The following is a 20,399-nucleotide window of genomic DNA, read 5'->3' as shown; positions in this document are numbered from 1 at the left end:
TTTATCTGCATGTGAATGAGTTAGAATGGTTGAAGACGAAGATGAAGAAAATAACTGGTAAGAAATAAGGGGTTGGGGGGGTCATGGTGGGGGGTGTTACTGCCACTTTGTTTGTGCCACTCAAGTGGACTAATCCCTAACAGTAACAGTCACATGGTGAGAACGGCAGAGAAACACAGAGAGAGTCATGCTCAGAGCAAGAGCAAGCCAGCGAGAGTGAGCAAGGGAGGGAGAGAGAGAGAGAGAGAGAGAGAGAGAGAGAGAGAGAGAGAGAGAGCGAGGGAGAGAGAGAGAACGAGAGAGTGAGCAAGAGAGAGAGAGAGAGAGAGAGAGACGAGCGGAGAGCACACAAATCCGTCCTCTGTAGAACGCCTACACAGTGTCAGAAATAAAGACACAGTGCTGTAGGTTTGGGGCTAAAGACTTGGTCTGTGTGCAATCCTGAGAGGTACGCTAGAGTGGCGTCGTGAGAAAAGACAGAATAAGCTGGGGGGGAAAAGAAAAACAGCTAAGGGGAAAGAAAAAAGAAGATCAGAAGACAAAGCCTTGAGAAACACAGACGTTTCTTGTCTTTTCAGGGTAAGGAAGTTTATTGTCTTTCTTTCTGAACTTGTAACCAAGGAAATGGCATTTAAAATGCAATACTGTATGTTTACATAATTATAGCTTACCCCTGAATCCTCATAGCTAAAGGTGAAAAGATTAAGAATAAGAAGAACGCGTTTGTAAACACTGTTTAAGGATTCATGCCGTAGCCCTGTGGTTTGGCATCATCAAAGTGCATCATTGGGAGAAAAAAAACTGGCAACAATTCGAGTCGACTAACCCAAGTTGTGCTGTTAAGCAGAGATCAGCTTTGGTCTGATTTTTTTTTCCTCTTTCATCCTGGGTGGCAGTTATCATTGGCATGCCAGGCACACAGGATTCGAGCAGATTCAGATTCTGTTATTAACTTGTTCGTAGTAAAAGGGGAATGCGTCTTGTCGTGAAATTTCACTGCAAAAGTGATTGTAAAATAAGGTGTCTGTGGGGTGCCACTGAATCCATTGTGTGTGTGTGTGTGTGTGTGTGTGTGGGTGGCTGTACGTGTGTGTGCATTCAGTGCGATGCATCTGTCATTTCATTGAAGTGATCAACATCCAAACCCTTCCTCCCTCCTCCTTTCTCTCTCTCTTTCTCCCCCACTCTCTCTTTCGTTCTCTACCCCTTCCTTTCTTTTCATCACTTGTCATCTAACTGTGTACTTGGCTACTGTGTTTGTGTGGTTGCTTTAGTGTTTAGAGTAATTCTAGAAGTCCAGTTTTGATCATCTTCCTTCGCAAGCATATCTGAGGAGTCTACGCTGAAGGATTTCATTCTCCCCTGCCTGACCTTGTGAAATGAATCAGTGTCTGTGTGTGTGCATGTGTGTGTGTGTATATATGAGCTCAGACATGTAAACATTCTAGCAGGGGTTTGGTATGTTGCTGTTGTATATGTATGCACTGTTGTTTGGAGAGGATCATACATATAGGAGTATGAGAGGGTGTAATGTGCACGTATATTTATTCTGTTCAATCAAATGCGCTGGATGTATTTTTGTATATTTGCCCCACATGTTAGCTTTGATGCTTATTTCAACAATCCTGAAAAGAGATTTTCGGGAAAAGACCTCGAATCTTATATTTAAATTTGTACAGCAACTACTTGGCTCATAGAACTCTATCCCATAAATAAATGACTGAATCACTAATAACTTGTACCCTGAAATTAAACACATGGCTTGGCTTGACAACTAGACTGGAAAGATAATTGCGTCGTTTGTTCATCGTAATGTTGATTAGCCTTCACTCCTGTCTGAGCTATGATTATAGAAGGCAAATATGCATCCATTTCTTGCATGATGATGCTTGACTCTTGCCCAGATTACATTCCAGCATCTATACATTATTATCATTATGACTGCTCATCATATTACTGAAGGATGTCCTATCACAAATTATTAAGCTATAGAACAAATTGACACACTAATAATTGCTGATCTAAGATGTATTTAAGAGTATAGCCAGCAAAATTGATTGTACTTAACTTTCCATTGGCACTTCAATAGTAAGGTGTTGGAACACCAAAAGCCACAAGAACAAAGTGTAGTTTCTACAAGACTCTGGAAGTATGTACTGCAAGGCAAGGATATGCAAAAAAAAAAAAAAAGTTAAAAAGTTGGATGTTTTGACACTTTCCCTTAATGGGCACATTACAGGAACGAATTTTTTCTCTAATGGACTCAAACCATGCCAGGGAAATGCCAGAACAAAACAGAGCCACCAGTTTTCCATTAATCTGTCACCCATCTGTAGCTATTTCACAGCCAATTTTAGCATCTGGTGAATATGTGAAGATTTTCTCTCTTGCTTCCATCTGATGGGTCCAAACTGCTTCAAGAACTCAAGTGCAAATTAAACCTTGTATTCAGCTTTGAAATTTACAAAAATCTTTATTACTTAATAAAAGCTTCCCATATTTCCTGATCTAATTGTTCTTCGTATCCTATTTGAGGAGAAACAGATTGGGTGAATAGGTAACAAGTCTACCTTTCTAAACTGAATCTTTTTCCCGAAAGGGGAAACCAAGGTTGTAGGTTCTACACAGTCTACATTCAAGGGTCAAGCCAAGCTACTGTCAAGACAGGGTTAAACATTCTGGTGTAAAACAAGATGGAGGCATTTGTCCATGTAATGAGCTATAAACTAATGGGATTAGGATATTGCCTTTCAATTGGCTCAGGTTGCAAAGTCTCACCGAGCTCCATCACTCCAGAGCTAAATGCGCTGCAGCCTCCAGGAACCAGATCAGACATTTCAGGTTGACCTTCACGGCACCTCCGAGTCAAATTTGTCACTGGAGACAAATCACCAAAAGAAAACATGGCACAGGTCCCAAAGCATATAAGCAACATCGGACGAAAAACTGTGAATGTATGTTTTTTTTCTGTCTTTGCTATCAGATTCAACACCTTGAATGCCTGATCAGAACTAGGCTATCGAATCTGATACTGTATTAGCAGTGATTGTAACTCTAAACTCCAAAACCATTTCATGTTGTGCTCAGCCCTGAAAGTGCCCACTGAAGACCATGCGGATTGTACACTTGATCCTTCTAAAAATAAAACCGCTGGAGGGCTGACCAGGCAGCTGCGAACAATTAAAGACTCCATGAATACAAATACCCTAGATCCATTTTCTGCAATACTACTGTATACAGCTTCTTTTGTAAACCTTTTTTTTTTTTTTAGTTATCTTCTCTATACTTCTAGCATTTTTAGCAATGTCTTCATTCTGCAGGTAAGTTTGCAAAAATGTGAGATTTTGCACGTCTTGAACAAAACATCTGTTATATCCTTCTTGTCTCATGGCTCAAGTACTATTGATGGGGGGGTGAGGGGGGGTTGAGCTGAGAGAGAGAGAGAGAGAGAGAGAGAGAAAGAGAGAGAGAGAGATCCAACAGATGAGCAAAGTCAATACAGACAGATGTCCTAATGATTAGAGAGTGGACACGGGTTGATTGCAGGTATAGCTTTTGTCTCACAGGTCTGCCACTTTGACTACAGCAGTCGAGTCAAAGGATCTTATCTCATCGTATGGATTAAGAGATGTAAGGATATTGATTTGGGTTGGCTATTTGACAAAAATCACGTTTCTTTGTCATGCGTAGACGTGCCATGAGTTGGCATGATTAATGTATTAATATTCTGCAGGTTCAATGGCTCAACATTCAAGGTCTGACATCTAATTAGCATTCCAGTGATGTCCCACTGAATTAACTGTTGTAATCCCACTTTTATCACCTTGGATCAGCCCCAAAGGAGTTAAAGAATAATCCCAATTACAGTGGATTTAAAACTTGTAGATGAGAGGTGAGATAAAACACCACTCAAAGAAAAGGCCTGGAGATACTTGAAAATAAAAATGGTCATGTTTATTAAGACAGTGCAGATAGATTTGCCCGGGATGAGGTTTATTATTAATGCTACTCACAGAAATGGGCATTATGTTGATATATCTATTGATTTCTGTCCTCCTGTCTGTCTCTCTTGAATTCTCTCTGATTTACTGAGTTAAGCTTGAGCTTAGACAGCCAGAGGCAATACCTGACTCCTGCCTGCTAGGAAGCAGTAGTACTGCAGATGAGCACTCTGTGCCTGCATGTGTGTGTTGAGTGTGTGTACTGTAAGTGCTCTTAGGTGTCACCTTTTGTCCTGGTTGGAGAGCGCAGGCATCGCCAACGTCTGTCTAAGTGAAAGAGGAGAGAGGAGGAAAAAAAACTTGTGCTGTCACATTTCTAGACATACTGCCTTTTCAGTGTGGTGTACACCCGTCAAGCCATACACACTACACACACACGTCCCCAAAGCACTGAAACTCTATGCAGCTACCTTTTTTATTCATTTTTGGTGGGAAATCCTCCAATTATATAGGTAATTTAAAGTAAAATGATACACCTTTCCCAAACAAAGTAATGTGCTTTACATTTCTCACAAATACAAGCAATTTTCATGCTACACTATGAACAGAAAGAAGAAGCGATAGAAAGAACAGTGCTCACATCCCTCAAGAGCATAGCTGAATGAATAAATAGAGCAGTCTGCCATTTTGCAGCCGTTAATGAATGCAAACAGTGACGCTGTAGCAACTTGGATAGATTTAAGAGCAACACGGTTAATCGCAGTCATTTGTAACTTGACAGAATGCCAGTTTACCTGAACACCACCTCACTCGTCAGCAGGTATCGTCTCTCTAGACACTTTAACCAGACCTCCGTCCGACCACATTCCTTTTATACCTTGAAACTGACACCTATATTAATGCATTCATTTTTTTAAAAGCTCATATCAAAAACGCTTAGTCATGAGAATAAATCTCAGGTATGAAAGAGTAAGAGCGTGGAAAAAAATGGGCTGGAATTAGACTGGAGTTCAGAATTAAACAGGTCACCCAGGTCAATTCAGAGGAGCTTAATGCTACAGCACTTCATAAATAATGCTGAGAAGGAGCCCATCTGTCTACATGGTGAACATGTTAAACCAAACGAACGGTGCATCTTAAAACAAAATGTGATGGAACGTATTGATCGCAAGATTATACAACCTTCTCATCAGTACAGTCTTGACCCACATGTGGATTAAAGTATATCAAGCTGCCAAAAACCAATCTTAGTACCCTGAATAAAGTCCATGACAGAACATAGGGGCTATGCAAGGACTCGGGAAGTCAGAATACAAATACAAAGCAAGAAAGGATGCTTAGTTGAGTTGTTTCTCGAGTGGTTTTTCTCCAATTAGTGTTAATATTATTCAGGTGTAACAGGCCAAAAACACTGAGCTCGTTAGGAAGCATTCAAAAGAGATGGGATGGTTCAGAGTGAACAAAGTGAAATGTAGTTAAATCATTACAGTTTATTTTTTTTCATTAATCTTCATCTCTAGTGTATGTGTGATTACTACAGACAAGAAGTTTGACATGCTTTGATCCAGAACGTATAAAGAAGACATGTTGAATGTGAATGTGAATACACATTTATTTAATCAAGGTGAATTGCCTTGTATAGCATATAAACATGTGCAATCGAGTGCAAAGGTTTGCATCCCCTTTAGGACAAAGAGAAGAAAAAATATAGATAGCAAAAAATGATCAAACTGTGCATGGTAGAATAGGTTAAATGACCTTAAATGATGAAATCGTGCACCTTTTATCACATGATTATGCAAAATCTAAAAGGAATTTCACAGCAGTTAGATTTATAGTAAAGGTGTTTGCCATTGACTCTACTTTGCTCACAGCAATGAGTAATATGTTGATGTCGTGCACGTTGATGTTATGTCTCACTTCACCGTTGATGTTATGTCTCACTGAAAGTATCAGTAACCAGAATTACATGCTGCAGAATTACAGTGCTCCAGCATCGGAAAGCTGGGATAAAACTACACAAGAACCTCTCTGTACTTTTGTTAGTACACTGAAGCGTGTAGGTTGAAGAAAATACACTAGATTGTTTCTGTAATAAAATGTATTCTAGCACTAGTGCAGTCTCTACCATTAGTAGAAAAATGATTAGAGATACAAACTCACCTTGAGAATTATTAAAATGCCTGCTACAGCGCCTCAGAGGCTAAGAGTCAAAACACAGGAAGGGTTAATGAGATGATGGTTTGGAGGTGCCCAGAACGTCCCAAAGTGAGTGCTAGAAATTGACTGCAGCTGCCGCCTGTAGCTCTGAGCATTCGGGTAATATCACAATGTACAAAACTGAATAATTCATAACATACCCTAGTAAATTAAATTAAAGGAAAGTGGCTCAAAATCAAATGCTTAGGTGATTCCGTGGCTGAGATTTTTGCACAGGCTCTCTCTCTCTCTCTCTCTCTCTCTCTCACACACACACATACACACATATTCACACTTCTTGTTTTGGCGAAATATATATTTTTTTAAAACAATATATACATTTACACTATATACTTCTGTTGAAACAGATCCACATTCCTGAGCTCCAACACTCCTACTTAAGCATTTCTATCATGATATTTCCATCAAGATTTTCCATCTTGCTGAAATGCAGAACACATGCATGTTTATTGCCTCATTAGGGAATCTCCCATACGCAGCCTTCACGGTGGTACACATTTATTCAATCAAGCAGAACTCATTGTTGTGTAGTCACAGTGCTGATCATAGATTGCATAGCTAATCATTCCTTATCATTTTAGTTAAATCTTAACGTATAAAATCCACTGTTGTGTGCAAGATTTCGCATACCCTCAGGACAAAGGGAAGAAGATGAATTCAAATGATCAGATATTTCACTCAGAGATGCTATATACTGAATAATAAAATCAAAGGTTGCTATCTAACTTTCCAACTACAAAATAAATATACCTAATCATTTTCATAACTGCTTCCAAGCCTTGAGCTATCCATATCCATATCCCATATCAGATTGGATGGCCAATATTCACACCTTCTGACTGATTCTATCTGTTCTAACTCATATGCCTTACATTGCTTTCTTCATATCAAGTTTGGAGACTGTGAAGGTCTTGATAAAAAAAAAAAATTATGTTACTTTTGCTATTGACTTTGCCTTCTGCTCTTTGTTTATCGTGGCTGGAAATAGCTCACATTTATGTTTTACTTCTTTGAATTATTGCATTATAGAGACTTTTTTTAGCTACAAAATTGATGGGTATACAAACTGTTGAATAATATGAGTCATGCATAAATAGGAGACTAGTCAGGTAAAATAGTAAAAAAAAAAAAAAAAATCAGGTATTTAGTAGAGCTATGAATCTAAATAATGTTCTTTTTTTGTATCTTCTATTTATTTTCTATTTATACATATCTGCATGCACACTTGAGTTACATGACTTTGACTTGAGTTACAAATTTGCAAACTTTAACTTTTTAACAAATTAGCATCAATCTTCAATTCTAGAGTCAAAGTTCAACCAGGAATACAGCTGATCAGCTTGTGCTTGTCAGTGACAACGTTGAAAGACAGATCATTCCACGATTTTGGAGGCACCATGCTAGTATTATTTGCAATAACGCAAAGGTTGCAACATGTAGAACTTGTGGTTTAAGAATATAAGATTAAAATGTCAGCGATAGGCGATGCCTCTCAGGGTAAATACGAACAAAAATAACAAGGGTAACAAAGACAGGAAACACTGGAAAAACATAACTGGACTAGAAATAAAATAGAACTCGAAACTACGTACAGTAGAAGAATACACAGAATGAAGAACTCGAAGACATGGATCAATAGGGGAAACAATTAGAGTCAAATTAGAGTCAAAAAGGGACAGGGAAGAAATAAAGGCTAGGGCGGGGCAAGGACACGTGAACATGAAAAACAACACCACATAACAGGATACATAAAAAAACACACTGCCAAAACGCCCCCTAGAGTATCAACAGCAAATGTCCATGAATAACCCTGACAGAAAAGCAAAAACTTAGAAATTTTGTTTAGCAATAACAATTGCACAAAGCAAATTCCAAGCTGAACTGATTTCTACTCATCATTATCTAAACAAATTATTACTATTGCCTTAAATTTGGTAGATTTTAATATGATTTGACTTAGACAATGTAATGAGTCTGTCTGTGTTCTGCCCTGTTTCTGTCTGCTGGTCTGCATTGCTGTTAATTGTTTGCTCCGCCCACTCATTTATTACCATAGACACTAATTGAACTCCATCTCTCCCTCAGGTGTGTTGTCTTAGTCTCTGATTGTCTCTGCTTGGTGATTGGTTCCTGTTTGTTATATCTACTCTGTTTGTTCACTTCCCTGGTGCTGGTCATTGTTGAAGGTTTGTGTCTATGTTCCTGTTTCCTGTTTGCTCAGTGTTCTGCCCTGTTTTGCCTGCCCGTCTGTTTGCCTGTTTCTTGTTTTGGATTAATAAAAGACTGAACTGCATTTGGATCCTCACTCACCTTTACCTCACCGCGACAGACGGAATGGGTTTGATTTCCAAGCAGGGAATCGTTGAGGGGTTAACTTTCAATGCCGGTCCTGAGCCGGGATAAAATGGGAGGGGTGCATGAGGAAGAATGGAAAACATGTGCCATATCAAAGTACGCAGATTAGATGATCTGCTGTGGCGACCCCAAACATGGATCAACCGAAGGACAACGTCAACACGATTTGACTTAAAGTTAAGGATTTCTAACTTTACTTGGGCTTCAACTGTCTTGACTTGGGACTTGAATGGCAACATTTGTGACTTACTTGACTTGCATTGACGTTCGTTGTTTCTGAGGGCACAGTGAAATGTTTCATATTTAATTACTCACTCATTTTCTACCGCTTATCCGAACTACCTCGGGTCACAGGGAGCCTGTGTCTATCTCAGGTGTCATTGGGCATCAAGGCAGGATACACCCTGGACGGAGTGCCAACCCATCGCAGGGCACACGCACACACACTCATAAATTCACGCAATCACACACTACAGACAATTTTCCAGAGATGCCAATCAACCTACCATGCATGTCTTTGGACCGGGGGAGGAAACTGGAGTACCCGGAGGAGACCCCCGAGGCACGGGGAGAACATGCAAACTCCACACACACACAAGGTGGAGGCGGGAATCGAACCCCAACCCTGGAGGTGTGATGTCAGATTGAAATCCAGATGTACAAATGATTGGAATGCTAAACAGATACAGATCCATTTTTAGATCGGTAGAGTATAACAGAAGTTTGCATAATAAGAATGTTTAACATAATGCACCAGTTAAACAGTACATTAATCTATGTACTTCATTGTGTAGAAACACAACAGTAATTAGAAATAGTGGTTTGCCAGATGACAATTCCCTGCAGGGCCAAAAACCTACTGAGAAAGCAAAGAGAGAGACTTATTCAAGTCACAAACACATGAATCCATCAAATGTATCTTCTGCAATAATCACACATTAGCACTAGTTAGATAATCCAACAGACCCTAGCGGTTTCTATATTCCATGTGCAACCATGTGGTTATACTTAGCTGCCTCAAAATAAATACCCACGTTCATCCTCACACTTCCTTTTCTTCTTCTCTCTACAACACCCATATGGAGGCATGGCCCTCTGTTACAGCAGGTATCTGCTTGTATTTTTCATTTTTGCAGGCAATGTAGCAGCCACAGCCCTCTGCTAAGTGTCACTGGAAATAAGGGGCTTAATGAGTGACACAAATTGAATGTTGTTCTCTCTATCCAGGAAGGTTGAAGGAAATTGAGGCAAACCTAATGAGCAGTCTCTTCCCCGCAGCGTCACCTGACATCAATGACTGGTGACAGTCCAGGGAGGAGACGCCTCGCCCCGGGTTCTTCCCAGCTCAGTGTGACATGATCCAGGATGCCATGGGCCATCTGTGCCTGGTGGAGGCCTAAGTACTATTCTGCCCACCCACCACCTCCTGGAGCTTCCTGTTGCATTTAATCACCATGATCTACATGTTGTTCTTCTTAGTAGCAGCCTCTCTGTCTCTCATTCTCTTGTTTTTATTTTTTATTTTTTATCCGTCAACACTCTCCTTCCTCCTGCACGTAACGTACTCCTTATGGACGCAAAACACCTGCTTGTCTGCGGGAAAGGGACACCTTGGTACAGCTCGGCATTATAAATAGCAGATTAGCATTATAAATCCCTGCTATCTACATGCACAGCAACATTTCTACACAAAGGAACAATCCGGCCTGAATGATTTAACATTTAGTAAGCATGAATGACTTAATAATTAACATATGATCTCCAAGATTTATTTTGTAATGACACTCATTTTCTCTCTTCTTTAGTTTAGCTCTTTCATCTTCACACCGGTGTATTTTCACTTTAGATATCCGTTTCCTTACAATGCCAGCAAACAACCTGCTTATCATGAATTATTTTGCACTCAACTTGCCTAGGGAATGCAAAATCAGACCTCAGAATGATGTCATTTTCCACTCCATGCATTTGTGCTTCAAAGTGGGTGGAAAAAAAAGTCATGAATATCTCTGTGTTCATCGTATGTTACCATCAAACTAGTACATACCTAGTAAATGCTGTTTACTGATGAAGCTATGTTATGTACAGTTATGTTAGCACAGTTATGTTCATTTGATATCATCAGGTGAACTCAGAGCACTTTGGTGTTGAGAAAACCATCTCAAGTTCCTGAGCAGGAATTCTGTAATTCTATTGAGGGAGAACAAGTGGTTGAGGTTTTGTTTGTTTGATTTTTCTGGTTGTATCACTGTCTTCACTAAACTGCATTGATGATGAATTTCTCATTAATACAACACTGAACACCACTGAAAAGTGATGAGGGAGAAAAAAAAGCTTTTGTTTGACATAACGAAGACACAAACACACCAGCCAACAACTTAACATGAGATTTGTTAAATACATCAAAAACACATCAGTGTAAACATTTGCATGTGCATGTTCAGTGCATGTAGAGGCAAAATTTATGCAGAAGTGCTTCTGTATGATTTAATAAAAACAAAAAAGCATTGCGCATATTTAATGAGTGTAGATGCAATGTTCATAATTAGATTCAACCTCTTAAATTTCCACAAATTCAATGCCTGACTATAATCCATAGTGAAATCAGTAAAATGGGCAAAGGCAGGCGCGAGCTCAGGTGGCTGAGTTTGCTTTTAATTAAATGTGAGTGCTTGTTCTTCACTGCATAATGGTAGAGACGGTCATCGTACATCCAAAGTTGGCAGGTGTGGAGGTGCTGATGGGTGAAGCATTGATTCTACTAGTACAACTACAACCCTCCAACCCCACAACAGCCCCCCCCACCCACCCACCCACTTTTTTTTTGCACTCCCTCTGTCCTGTACGTCCATTTAATTTAACGTCCCACACTTTGCCTGCGAGCCTGTGCTCCTTATCTGATTCATTGGGCCATTTAAACGAGAAATTAAATTATATTCTTCAATACGCTCATTTCCAAAAGAAAAAGTCAAGGCCGCAAGATCATTTATTAGAAGCAGACACTTCCCATCCCTAGCATCCCCTCTAATTCATGAGGCACTATCAACAATAAAAAAAAAAATCCTATCAGCTTTTTTGCTTCCTCCCTGTGCACCATTGAACCTTTATTTTCTCCCCTGCTTGAGGTGGCAATGGAAAAGCCTCTCCTCCTACAGTACATGGGCTGCCCTAATAATGCTCATTACATACAGGAAATTGATCATTTGGTGGGTGCGAGAACCAGGGACAGAGCACACAACAACACAAACTAATTTGTCGTTTGGGCATTTGTGCTAAGGTAATTTCCCCAAACAACTTTTTGCACAATTAGCACTGATATGGAGATCTATGATTGCGTTGAGAAAGAAAGAAATGCAGAGACTTAGTACTCCATGGGGCTTTGCTACTTCTACGGTAGCATTTGCTAATGAAAAGTCACGTTGGAGAAGTGCTGGAGATTTATACTTGTTGGGAATGTGGTTGTAAATCATGCTGGCTGTGTATTCAAGACTTTAGTTGCTCTTCTTTTTGCTGATATATGGGTCAGCTTTGGCTAGGCCAGGTTCTGTGTGTAACTGTTGTCAGCTGTATGAAAGAGAGATTGAGAGGCTGGAAGTTTTAATGGCTTATACTGTAAAAGACATGTAAGGCAGATATACTAACAGGTCTTCCACTGAAGCTTGTCAGTCAGATACAAACATAAAACTTGCCAAAGAGTCTTGATAAAGAGCGGCATAACATCTCTGTGAAGCTTCACACTTCACTAATTAATGCTTTAAAAACACGTCGTCTCTAGCTATGGGTCAAGTGCTGGGTTGTGTTTTAACATTTAGCCCTTTAAAAAATAAATAAATAAATAAATAAATAAATAAATAATGCAGGGCCCATAAGTCCGGCATGCTGTTGGGATATGTAAGCTAGTGTCTGCTTCCCTTATCAGTGATGCAAACACCCACACACTCGTACACTTGTTCGGCATGTACAACCCGTTTGCTGCAGATTCTTCCACTTCTTGCTTATTCATAATCACTTTTAAGAATTAACACTGTGTAAATTGGAGGACAGACAAAGGTTACAGACACTGTACTAGCATGGATGTGAAGTTCGAGTGCTTTGAACTGACTGTTTTAGATGAATCAAACGTCAGATTTGACTGGATCCAAAGGATTATTGAATCGTATAATACACAGATATGTTGTGTTTTTGGAGCTTCAAAATGAAAGGAAAAAAATTGTGTTCTTTTGTGAAAAATGTGAAAGAAACAAAAATTTTCTGTTTGATATCTTATTTCATGCAAAAATCCAAAAGCCAACGGAAAAACCCTACTGACTTTTTGTCAAGGGAATCAAAGTGATGCAATCAAAGACATCATCTCTGCAGCACACTTTGGTATAGATTTCAGATGCAGATGATGTTTTCTGACACATAGAAAGTATATGCCTGAGCTAATCAAAGGTATTTAGAGCTTCAGTCTGTAGCATATCGACCATGATGATGGCAAAGCAAGCAAGAACGTAGCTCAATGTAAAGTAAAGGGGTCTGCTAATGACATCTACAACAGTAACTAACCGTGCAACAGACCAGATGTAACCAGCATACACCAGACTGAATATGCTCATTTTGAAATTCACAGAATGCTAGCTAGATAACAAATTATTTGTAGGAAAATACATCCAATGAATCAGATTATATTGCAGAATTGTATTTATCCACTCATTGACTGTTAATAATATTAATAATAAAATATATTTTCAATGTCTACGCTGATATTATTAATAATAATAATATTATATGGCCACATGCTAATTGCTTTAACAAATGATAGTCTATTACAAATTACAGCAGAACAATTGAGCATAGAATTGTATGACAAGCATACAGATATTGTCCTTCTAGTCTGAAACCTTCTAACCCATACAGTACATTAGATTCAATTATTGGTAGTTTTTATAAGGTTGCCAGTGAGCAAGTAAAGAAGCCAGGTTTGTGGGTAGGATAAAAATAAATTTACCGTCCAATGCTTGATAAACCAATGATAAACATCACATGCTGAAAAGTGTATAATTGGACTGCATTTAATAACATGAAATTGATGAAAAAAAAATGATTCATACATGATAGGTAATCTTCAAACCATACATAATATGATGTAGTGAAATGCTTTTTTATATGTCCTTGTCTTCAAAGTAGAATAAAAAACAGAAATAGACTTACAAGTAACAGGAAGTTAAGAGAAAATATATAGGAAATATAAAAATAGAAGTTCTGTTCTTTTTCTGTGTGCGTATGTGTGTTTCTTTCTCTCTTTTTCTATTCACTCACTGTCAACCCCTGAAGGCACATATAAACAAAATATGACATTTTAAAAGATTTTCTTATCCAATAAATATTGAGATTTTATGCAGTAAAACATTTTGAATAAAGACACATAATTGTGCTGAAGTCTCCTGGTTTCCGAACGCCACATTAAACTGTACTGGGAACAGCAGGATAAGTGCAGAGTGAAATTCTTTATAGTCCGTATTTTTATCAACCAGAATAATGCTACACAATTAAACACTTCAATTCTGCATCTTGTTCAACTCAGTTCAATGGCAAAGCTGTTATTCCTCATGCAGTCTTAAAGCATTCACTAGAAGTAAACCAAGCCAAGAATTTCAGGGTCATCCCGAGGCCATGGTATGTCTGCGACATAGTGCAATATGTTTATTGGGTGAGGGTTATGCTTCTTTTTCTTTTTAAAGAAAGGAGCTACATTTATAATGAATGAAGCAGCAGCAGCAGCACGACCAGGATGATGAAAGAAAATGAGAAGATACATAAGATATAGTGTATGTTAGAGATGGAACTGAATCCACTACTCAGAATAAAAAGATAATGTGTACAAATAGGAAAGTCACTATTTTCAAGCCCACTTCGAGTGTACACGTATCTGATACATGAACATTTTAAGCGTTAAACAGATATAGATAGTGCCATTGCATTACATTACATTACAATTTTTTTTTCAGGGCTGGAGGGGGCATATAAAGAAAATTTACTGTCAACCTCTGTGTATTACATAAGAGAATTTGACAACAAGAACCGAAAGAACAGGACAAACATGTCAATTCATATATTGATCCTCATTTCAGAGTCAAGCATTTGGAGAGCATGCGTCAGTACCATTACCCAAATCCTGACCTTTACTAGAGTGCTTGCAATGCCATTAGCATACGGAAGACAGGCTGATATTTGATTCAACGTTCAAATGTTATATATGTAGAGACCGGGGAAAAAAAGAAAACATTTGATATTGTAATCTCCCCTAAATTCACAGCATGCAGCCCTGCAATTTAATATGTTTGAAGAAACAGCTCTTTAAACTATTGTGATTTGCAGCAAGTAGTAAAATGTCTATTTGCATAATAGCTAGGGACAGAGATGAGAGTGAGTGACAGCTTTAACATTTCAAAGTAGAAAGAGAGAGTGTCATGAAGACAGAGGCTCGCACAGAGTACAGGAAAGGAGTATCTGGATGTAATTGAATGCAATGTTTATAAAGCAGCCTAAAGCAGTTATTCCATCTGTGTGTGAAGCCCCCACCTCAAAACACTCTGCATAAATCTCCACTGGTTAACACAGGCAGGTGGAAGGGGGAATTACACACATGCTCGAGGGCAGGCTCCACCGCAGTGGCTTAGCCTCTAGGCTGCTAGCAAGCTGCTTAGTGCAACAGATGATAATTCTAACTGGAGGCAAATGAGGCTCTAAGTTTTGGCCAACAGGCCAATTAATTGCGTGCCAAATGACAGCAATCAGAGCTGAGATAAAATGCAATTGAAATGCCATAAAGTCTTAACAGACCATTTGTTTTGTGAAGGCTGTTTTTTTTTTAATGCAGCATCTTACACTTGAAGCGCATTACAAAGCTCTGTTCTTCAACTGGCTCTCTCAATAATCCTACAGTTTAGATTCAAAATCTGTTCTCTAAACTAATAGTCCATTTTAAGTTGTCCATGTGTCCTAGTCATTCGATCACGTGTAATTTATAGCCACGACAAAACATGTAGCACATGAATCACTTAGAAACATACGTAATTGCTTAGCAACATACCTAATCACTTCATAACATAACCACAATCAAACTGATGTTGCTGAGAGAAAACAAAAAGAAAAGACAAAACTTGTTATTAAACGTCATATCGAAAACAGGCTATAATCAATATGTATCTGGAACAGTTACAGCAAGACTATCTGGTTGTAATCTCTCCAAAAATCCTGTTTCTGTTAAAGCAGGCATTACTGTTTCACACTGCGTCCCCACAGCTCTGACTGCCGGCCCTGTTGTGCACCCTGCCGGGCAAATCCACACTTGACATTGTGATCAATCAAACTTAAGGGTAAAAAAAATTACAGTAGACTCGCTCGGTCAGCCAATTACACAAATGCCATTGATTCCTGTGGCTCATTCAAGGCAGAAGTCTTGAGGACAGGCCGAGTGGATGAGTATGGATTTTTCTAGCCTCTGTTTTTATCTCCACTGCACCGTTTTTTGTTTTTTTTTTAAAACATAGGATTAAAGACATTGGGAGAAAACATGCTCACTGACCCACAGGAGGCTGCCTTGTTACTGTGACTTATCAACTGAGCCACACTGGAGAACCAAACAGACTGTGTGACTCCATCAGCGCTTGTCGTTTAAGCGAGACTAACGCTGATATAGATCTAGACTCGGACTGCATGCACAGTCTGAAAGTCTAATAGAGAGACAGATCAGAACCTTGTGTATATGTGAGTGATTAGAGGGATACTAAAAGCAGGTATCTAAGCACTTATCTTGTTCGTCACATGCAGACTTGTGTGGGATTGGAGATCCCAGCGTGGCAGCAAGGACCCGGTTGGTCATAGTTGCAAAGGATGAAGGTGGCACAAGATTATCCCAGCATGCTGTTATTATAGTGAAGAACTGCTTTATTAAGATATCACAGCATCCAGGCACCACCAGGCCCTGTCCATCAAGTCTGCAGAGTGTCCAAGTGGCACTTGTGATGAACCAGACATATCTAGATCAAATCTCCAGCAGCTGCTAGGAAATAAAGTCAGTCAGACATGATCTCATAACTGCAGATTATTAACAATTGGGACCAGTCAATTTCAATTATGAAATATTACAAGCGTCAAATTTGTTAAAGTGAAGCACTATGGGAAGGGCTTGGTGATTTACAGAGAGTACATTTACAAATATGTCTCTAAAGTAAAGATTGACATTTTGGCATTTTGGAAACACTGGAGTAAACTGGGCAAAAAAAATAACTGGACTACAAAAGAATCCATAAAGAAGTAACAGAGTAGACAGACTTTATGCACTGATGAGAAAACACAGACAAAGACAAACAAAGCGGCAGAGATAAAAAGTAAAAGATAGACAAAACAATTAGAGCACAAAAAAAACAACAAAAACAATTAAAGATATATAAGGGACAGGTGTGCAGAGGCGGGAAGGAAATAAGGATAGGGCGGATACATAATACATAACCCTGAATAACCCCAACCCATTTTAGGTCAGAATAGATAAGTGTCCTTCACAACAACCTGTTGTTATCAGATATTTCAGGCTATTAGTTCAGATAAATAATGTAAACCCGCACAGCACAAAAACACAAACACAGCACCCACTCTACACAAACTGCAGTATTGCCCATCCCAGTTTAACTAAACTTCACTTTTAGGCATAATTAAATAAAATTAAATTACTTTTATACTTTGTACAGTATAACTATATTTTATTCTTAAGTTTCTGAATCAATTTAAAGTTTCATACCAGAAACACTGTTAGTAACATTAAAATTGTTAGATTGAATGTGTTATACAAAAAAAATTAAATATACATTTTAAAAGTATAAAAATAAAGTATGTATGTTTAAACTAGATTTAATGTTGTAAGAATGAAACGCCAATCCTTATTAAATGTAAACATAAGATTATGCAATACATTTAATATCTGGAATATTTTGCAACTGGCAAATTAATAGTTTTCTCAGCCCCAAGATCTTCATTTTGCTGAAATAAGACACAATACATGAAGCAATTTATTACTTATCTCAGCTATTTTATGTAATAGTTCCAGTAGGATAAATTCACTCCTATTGGCATGTTTCCAAATATGGGCAAAAAGCCCAGTTGATTCATTTAGGATGGTTAGGATGCTGGTCCCAGTGTGGTAAATCACACCACAGCAAACACTCAGGATCCAAAGGGCTGATTCAGCAACAAGCTCCATTAGTATTCTGGCTTTGATAGAGTTAAATCATTTTCAGTTAGACAGTCTCATGAAGTTTACAGTAGATAAAATGGAGCTATGGAGAAAAAAAAATCTCCTAATGAGACACCAATACCATACTGGTATCATAGTTCTGAGTACCTAAAACCAAAAACCTAAAAAACCTCAATGGTACAGTTACATCACTTTCAATCGAATCAAACCAATTTCATGTCTAATGATGACACAACATACATATATTTTAAAAATCTTTGGATTGGTTTTGTCTGACCAAAAAAGGTCATGATTTGGATTTAAATAAACGAAATTAGTTATGCTAATTGATGTTTCCAATGATTTTTTTATCCCTAAAGCTACATTCACACACAGTGATTTTATTGCTGTACTATTAAATCTCCAGTAGGCGTTCCGTCTGCTGGTTGCATAGTAATAATTTTTATCAGTGAGTGGCATTCAAAAACAATTTTCTTGCCACTAAACCGAAACATTCTAGAGGGAGAATGTGAATGCATGATGAAGAAGGAGCAGTGTGTGCTCTTCACTCCACAGTTGCACTTTTCTCTCGTCACTGGACACACCCACATCTAGTCGATAAGAATCACAGTAATTTGTGTCCCCAGAAGACACCAGCTCTATTCTCTGGTCACTTTGTTACCGCGAGTATGTGTGAAAACCTTGTAACTTCTTTTAAGATTTTACTGAGGATAGAATCACTTAGAGAAGATCACTTAGTCTTTGAATTGCTCAGGTCTTTATCAGTAAACATTTGAAGATTTCTGCAGGAAGGAATCAATGTTAAGTCTGTAATGAATTCAGAAATTATGCTGAACTGTTAGTTCCTCAGAATTTCTTGGTTGCTTAATTCCACTCTACTTTCCTGCCCATTGTCACCCACATGAGGATGTGGTTCCCCTCTGAGTCTGGTTCCTCTCGAAGTTTCTTCCTCATACTGTAACTTCTCAGGAGATTTTCCTTGCCACCGTCGCATCAGGTTTGCTCACTAGTGATAGATATTAGAGATAAATAGTAATTTAATTTTAAACTTTACAATTTATTCTGTTTCTATGTTTCTATAAAGCTGCATTGAGACAATGTTAATTGTTAAAAGTGTGATACAAATAAACAGAATTGAATTAACTGGTGCAGTGCGTAGCTTTTTATTTCTTAAATAACCATGTTGAAAGCTAATTATTGGCCTGTAAAAAGCAAAGGAAGCACATAAGGATACTACTGAAATCACCTGAACTGACTTATGAATGGTCCAACATGTTATTAATGATTGTAGATCTTTAAAAACGCTTGGTGAAGTCAGAACTTAAACATGTCAACATTAGAACTCACAGCTATGTTTACTAGTCGAAAGTAAGAGCATTTCCACACACAACGTGGCAGGAGCTGACACGACTGATACTAAACAGCTGTGTTTTCACAAGAAAAACACTTGTTAGTGGCTTCAATTTGTTAGGGAGCATCAAGAGGAGAAACGTTAGCAAAGAAGGAGCAATAAGAAAAGGTCATGTGGTCTGATGAGACTAGATTGACCCTGTTCCTAAGCCATGGGGGATTTGTTCTGCTTCCTTGAAGGTTCAGGTATATTCCAGGATGACAATAGCAAGATTCATTGGACTCAGATTGTTAAAAGGTGTTTCAGGGAGTAGAAATAATTTTTACACGTGAATTGATCAGAACACTGTCCTGAGCTTAACCCTGTTGAAAGTCGTCAGGATATGCTGGAGAAGACCAAACATCTATGCAACTCGAGACGGAAATAACTTATAATCACCATAGCAACAATTATGCTTTTTGTTAAATGTGTTTAATCCAAATTGGAACGTGCGTCATACATTTCCAGTTTAAGATGGTGATAATGAGTGAATGAGTATTCACTTAATTAGCTTCTTCTTTGTGTTCCTTATATAATGGTGGGAGATTAATTGTTGATGGAAATGATGGACCTTTTCAACAACCTCTGAGAAACAGAAGGTGAAATGTCAAATGTCTGCAAGAACAATTCAGGCATTGTGTGTGTGTGTGTGTGTGTGTGTGTGTGTATACAATACAAAGGTGGAGCCCATCTCTTGCTTCCTTGTCTGTCCAGTGCTTTCCTCTGAAGCACAACTGTTTTTTTTCCATCTCAGCTTCTCTTTTTGAGAGTGCTCTATTTCACATTTGACATTTTCTGAGCTCATGTTCCAGCGCTTAGATGCCAACAACACTTAAAAAATACAGAAAAAAATATATAATATATTTATATGTCCCTGATCTTTCATTCTTAACTTGGGCTTTAAGAGACTGCTTGATGAAATAAATCAGCAACCATTCCAGCATTTTAGACAAATAACCAGCACGTCTTTACACATGGAAAAGAAGCTCTATTAGAGAGTCTTCAAGTCACAGCTACTAATAATATTCCAGACTTCTTACATTATTACCATATACCCTCACGTTTATGTTTTATGTGGTAATATAAATACATTTGATTCCAGAATTACAGTATTCCCTGTGTGAAATGAATTAATATGCCTTATTAAAACAGGAAAAAGCCATCATTAATTTCAGTAGGTTTAATAATTGTTGCCTGCATGCTATTTATCCAGTACCCTTGGGAGACTTATCTACACTGCATGCTCCTTGCCTGAATCCAT

At 38.4% G+C, this 20,399-nt stretch overlaps 1 protein-coding gene across 1 annotated transcript in view; it reads left to right on the top strand.

The window, feature by feature from the left end:
* The first annotated feature begins 330 nt into the window (after positions 1-330).
* lrrn2 (leucine rich repeat neuronal 2) overlaps positions 331-20,399 on the top strand; it is a 50,775-nt gene continuing 30,706 nt past the window's right edge. Inside the window, exon 1 of the mRNA XM_060858164.1 lies at positions 331-579. The gene's annotated coding sequence lies outside the window, so the exon portion shown is untranslated. The remainder of the gene's footprint in view (positions 580-20,399) is intronic.

Source organism: Tachysurus vachellii, chromosome 22, assembly GCF_030014155.1.
Source record: "Tachysurus vachellii isolate PV-2020 chromosome 22, HZAU_Pvac_v1, whole genome shotgun sequence".
Classification (NCBI taxonomy): domain Eukaryota; kingdom Metazoa; phylum Chordata; class Actinopteri; order Siluriformes; family Bagridae; genus Tachysurus; species Tachysurus vachellii.
The sequence above is the reverse complement of the archived record's forward strand: the minus strand, read 5'-3'. Positions and strand labels throughout refer to the sequence as shown.